A 6,036-nucleotide genomic window follows, 5' to 3' on the forward strand; every position below is an offset into this window, starting at 1 on the left:
CTTATTAGTGTTAACCATTAAATCTATTTTGAAATAAGGTTTGTATTTAGGGGCGCCTGGCTGACTCAGGTGGAAGAGCATGGGACTCTTGATCTTGGGGTAGTGAGTTCAAGCCCCATGTGGGGTGCAGAGATTACTTAAATAAATTTAAAAAAAAACAACACTTTGAAATACAGTTTGTTTTTAACTAGATCATTACAACTCCTCCATTACAATCAGGAAATGATGGAATATGGGTATAAAAAGGGAACTGGACAAGAAAAAAGACAAATAGGCATTAAAAGGTTATACCTTCAATAGGATACTTAATTCTACACAGAATATTGTTTTTTCAAAATGAAAAAAATCAAAGAGCACAAATTGTGTCAAAGTTTTTCATTTAATAATGTACCCTCTGATGGGGCATGTGGGTGGCATCCAACTCTTGATTTCAGCTCAGACTGTGGTCTCATGGTCATGGGATCAAGCCCTGCAATGGGCTCTGTGTTGATCATGGAGCCTGCTTGGGATTCTCTCTCTCCCTCTCTCTATACCCCTCCCCTGCTTGTGCAGATGTGCACACAGACGCCTCTCTCTCTCTCTCTCTCTCTCTCACTTTCTCTCGAAATGCATAAATAAACATTAAAAATAATAATAGGAGCACCTGGGTGGCCTAGTCAATTAAGTGTCTGACTCTTGATTTCAGCTCAGGTCATGATTCAGCTCGGTTTGTGGGACTGAGCCCAGCATCAGGCTCTGCGCTAACCCTGTGGAGTGTGCTTGGGATTCTCTCTCTCTGTCTCCCTCTGCTCCTCCCGTACTTGTTCTCTCTCTCTCTCTCTCTCTCTCTCTCTCCCTCAGAATAAATAAATAAACTTTGAAAAACAATATTGTACCCTCTGAATGAATACAGAGTGGGGTAAAAACTCTTGAAACTATAAAAACTAGAACAACAGTGTCTTCTGTATCTTTGGTTTCCCATTGGCCTGTAAAATTCAAATCAATTTTTCTACCTCTCAGATAATTTATGTGTGTGTGTGCTTTTCCTATATAGGTACAAGAGAATTTTTTGATAAGAAAAGGTTTGTTAGTGCTGCTCAAAAGCTTAATTTTTTGTTCTAGAACTGTTTTTGTTCTAATTTAATGTGAATTCTATTTTTATCAGTTAATATTTTGCTTTGAAATATTGTGTATAGCATTTATACTATTAGAGGAGTGTCTACAATGTCTGTAATTTTTAAAAACTAGAGTCTTTTCCTCTCTGACCTCAGCCGCAGCAATTTCTTACTTGACACATCCCCTAAAGGCAAGGGAATTAAAAGCAAAAATGAATTACTGGGACCTTATGAAGATAAAAAGCTTCTGCACAGCAAAGGAAACAACCAACAAAACTAAAACGGACCCAACGGAATGGGAAAAGAAATTTGCAGATGACATATCGGACAAAGGGCTAGTATCCAAAATCTATAAAGAGCTCACCAAACTCCACACCCGAAAAACAAATAACCCAGTGAAGAAATGGGCAGAAAACATGAATAGACACTTCTCTAAAGAAGACATCGAGATGGCCAACAGGCACATGAAAAGATGCTCAACGTCACTCCTCATCAGGGAAATACAAATCAAAACCACACTCAGATATCACCTCACGCCAGAGTGGCCAAAATGAACAAATCAGGAGACTATAGATGCTGGAGAGGATGTGGAGAAACGGGAACCCTCTTGCACTGTTGGTGGGAATGCAAATTGGTGCAGCCCCTCTGGAAAACAGTGTGGAGGTTCCTCAAAAAATTAAAAATAGACCTACCCTATGACCCAGCAATAGCACTGCTAGGAATTTACCCAAGGGATGCAGGAGTGCTGATGCATAGGGGCACTTGTACCCCAATGTTTATAGCAGCACTTTCAACAATAGCCAAATTATGGAAAGAGCCTAAATGTCCATCAACTGATGAATGGATAAAGAAATTATGGTTTATATACACAATGGAGTACTACGTGGCAATGAGAAAGAATGAAATATGGCCTTTTGTAGCAACGTGGATGGAACTGGAGAGTGTGATGCTAAATGAAATAAGCCATACAGAGAAAGACAGATACCGTATGTTTTCACTCTTATGTGGATCCTGAGAAACTTAACAGAAACCCATGGGGGAGGGGAAGGAAAAAAAAAAAAAAGAGGTTAGAGTGGGAGAGAGCCAAAGCATAAGAGACTCTTAAAAACTGAGAACAAACTGAGGGTTGATGGGGGATGGGAGGGAGGGGAGGGTGGTTGATGGGTATTGAGGAGGGCACATTTGGGATGAGCACTGGGTGTTGTATGGAAACCAGTTTGACAATAAATTTCATATATTGAAAAAAATTAAAATTAAGATATTCAATAAAAAAAACAAAACTAGAGTCTTGTAGATCCTATCTACGTGACATTTAGGAACATATATGACATATACTGATACATTCCACTTTCAACCATTGTTTTGAATGCGCATTTTTCTTACAGCCTTAATTATATTTTTGTTTTAATGGATTTCCCTAAATCCAGACACTTTTATACATGTAAATAAACTTTATACTAAATAACTATCTGTTGCTTGTTTCAATTAAACATTCTTCTTATGTAATGCGAAAAATATTGTGAATTTAATGTGAACAGCGCATTTCAAAACAGTGTTTACAGCATGGTGTTGCTGTGAATATCTTCTATTTAAGTGGGGTTAGCCTTCTATTTAAACAATGTTGTTACACTTGTGAAAGTGCTATTTTGCTTTTTATTTTTTAAGTTTATTTATTTTGAGAGAGACAGGGACAGTACAAGTGAGGGAGGGGCAGAGAGAGAGGGAGAGAGAGAGAATCCCAAGCTGGCTTTGTGCCACCAGCCCAGAGCCCAATATGGGGCTCAAACCCACAAAGCCATGAGGTCATGACCCCAGCCAAAACCAAGGGTTGGACACTTAACCGACTGAGCCACCCAGGTGCCCTGAACGTGCTATTTTCTTTGATGCAGTTGTTTTTAAAAATTTTTTTTAGCGTTTTAATTTATTTTTGAGAGACAGAACAGTAGCAGGGGAGGGGCAGAGAGAGAGAGGGAGACACAGAATCTGAAGCAGGCTCCAGGCTCTGAGCTGTCAGCACAGAGCCCAACGTGGGGCTTGAACTCACCGTGAGGTCATGACCAGAGCTGAAGTCAGTCTCTCAACCGACTGAGCCACCCAGGTGCCCCTTAACACAGTTTTAGCATTTAATATGTTGTTTGAGGCAAATATATTACTCCTTAAAACTGAATTTATTTCTGTGGCCTATATCTATACATAACCTAAAAATGATAAGAAAATGTAGTAATATTATATTAAATTATGGGAATAACATTACTTCCAGCTTAAGAGAAACATATTAAGTAATACTGAGTATCCAGGCACCTGGCTGGCTCAGCAGAGTATCTGACTCTTGACCTCAGGGTCGTGAGGGCAAGCCTCATGGGGGTGTAGAGATTATTTAAAAATAAAGATTTTTAAAAAGTAATACTAAGCATCATACCCATAAATAAACACTGGTTATTATTAAACATTACTTCATGCTGAACATTTAGACTACCTCAAAATTTTTTTGGATCCAATTGAGTTATACACAAATGTTAATACTTATACTCCTTAAAATTATAATTTTTAAAATTTTCTTATTGTTTATTTAAAAAAGTTTTTTGTTTAATGTTTATTTTTGAGAGACAGAACAGTAGCAGGGGAGAGGCAGAGAGAGAGAGGGAGACACAGAATCTGAAGCAGGCTCCAGGCTCTGAGCTGACAGCACAGAGCCAGATGTGGGACTTGAACTCACGAACCGCGAGATCATGACCTGACCTGAAGTCAGAAGCTTAACTGACTGAACTACCCAGGCGCCCCTCCTTAAAATTACTTTAATCAAGGGAACAAGAAGAGAAGCTAGTTACTGGGAGAAAATATTTGCAAAATACTCATCTGATAAAGGACTGTTGTCCAAATTATACAAAGAACTCTTAGAAATCAACAATAAGAAAACTAACAACTCTGATTTTTAAAATGGACAAAAGAACTGAACAGCCACCTCACCAAAGAAAATGTGTGGATGGCAAGTAAGGATGTCAGCATTGTATGTCATTAGAGAATTGCAAATAAAAGCAACTAAGAGTTACCACTACACGCCTATTTAAAATGACCAAAATCTATAACACAAACACCAAGTGTTGGTGACAATGTAGAGCAACAAGAACTCTCATTTATTGCTGGTTGAAGTACAAAATGGTACAGTCACTTTCGAGGACAGTTTGGCAGCTTCTTATATAACTAATTATGCTTACCGTTTGATCCAGCAATCATGCTCCTTGTTATTTACCCAAATGAGTTGAAAATGTACATCCACACAAAAACCCTCACATCAGTGTTTATAACAGTTTTACTTACAATTGCCAAAACTTGGAAAGAACCAAGATGCCCTTCAGTAGGCAAATAAACCATGCTACTTTAAGGTAATGGAATGGGGGGGTGGTGAGCCTGAGTGGCTCAGTTGATTAAGGCTCCCACTTCGGCTCAGGTCATGATCTCACGGTTTATGGGGTCTTTGTAACTCCTTTATCAGATGAATCTTTTGCAATTATTTTCTCCTAGTAACTAGCTTTTCTTCTCATTCCCTTGATTGTGGGGTTGGGCTCTGTGCTGACAGCTTGGAGCCTGGAGCCTGCTTTGGATTCTGTGTCTCCCTCTCTTTCTGCCCTTCCCCCACTCACCCTCTGTCTGTCGGTCTCTCTCTCTCTTTCTCAAAAAATAAACAAACATTAAAAGATAATGGAATAGAGGCATCTGGGGGGCTCAGTTGGTTAAGCATCCAACTTTGGTTCAGGTCATGATCTCACGGTCATGAGTTCGAGCCCCACATCAGGCTCTGTGCTGACAGCTCAGAGCCTGGATCCTGCTTCAGATTCTATGTCTCCCTCTCTCTCTGTCCCTCCCCTGCTCATTATCTCTCTCTCTCTCCATCAAAAGTATACATTAAAAAAATGTTTTTTGAGATAATGGAATATTATTCAATGCTAAAAAGAAATTAGCTATCAAGCCATGAAAACACATGATGGAAATGTAAATGCATGTTACTAAGTGAAAAAAGCCAATCTGAAAAGTCTATATCCTGTATGATTCCAACATGTAAATGCATGTTACTAAGTGAAAAAAGCCAATCTGAAAAGTCTATATCCTGTATGATTCCAATTTCGCCTGGAAAGGTAAAACTATGGGAATAGTAGAAAGACCAGTGGTTGTAAGGGATTAGGGGTGATAGGTGGAGCAGAGAGGATTTTTAAGGCAGTGAAACTACTCTGTATGATATTTTATGGTAAATACATGTCATTACATGTTTGTCCAAATCCACAAATTGCACAACAGCAAGAGTGAACTGCAATGTAAACTATGGACTTTGGGTGATAATGATGTGTCAACATAAGTTCATTGATTAAAACAAATGTACCACTGTGGTGTGGGATGTTGATAGTGGGGGATGTTGTTTGTGGGAGGAGGACAGAGGGTATTGGGAATTCTCTGTACTTTCCAATCAATTTTGCTTTGACCCTAAACCTGCTCTAAAAAGTAAAGTTTATTAATAAAAAAAAAATTTTAAGACAAAGTTTTCCTAGGTCCAATTGAAAGGTTTTTTTTTTCAAATACTTCTTTATATGCTATTAAAGATTAGGGGGGAAATGAATTGGCTTAGTAATTATTTTTGTGTATATTTAACTAGACAAAGCCTATAAGTGAAATTTCAAGGGAGTCAAAAATATATCCTAGATTTTGATTACTGTGATGAGATTGTGAAAGAAACACAGATACAAATTTTTAAAAACTACATGGCATAGCCACATCATCTAAGGAGGAACCTGTCCTAACAGTTTAGTGAATATGCTTCCAACAGAAACACTAATTTACAGGGCACCTAGATGGCTCCACTCATGCTCTAGCACCCTCTCTCAAGAATAAACATTAAAAAAATAAAAGAAATACTAATATGGAGAAGAAGAACTTTGGGGATTACAACCAT

This window comes from Neofelis nebulosa, chromosome 10 (assembly GCF_028018385.1).
Source record: "Neofelis nebulosa isolate mNeoNeb1 chromosome 10, mNeoNeb1.pri, whole genome shotgun sequence".
Taxonomy (NCBI): domain Eukaryota; kingdom Metazoa; phylum Chordata; class Mammalia; order Carnivora; family Felidae; genus Neofelis; species Neofelis nebulosa.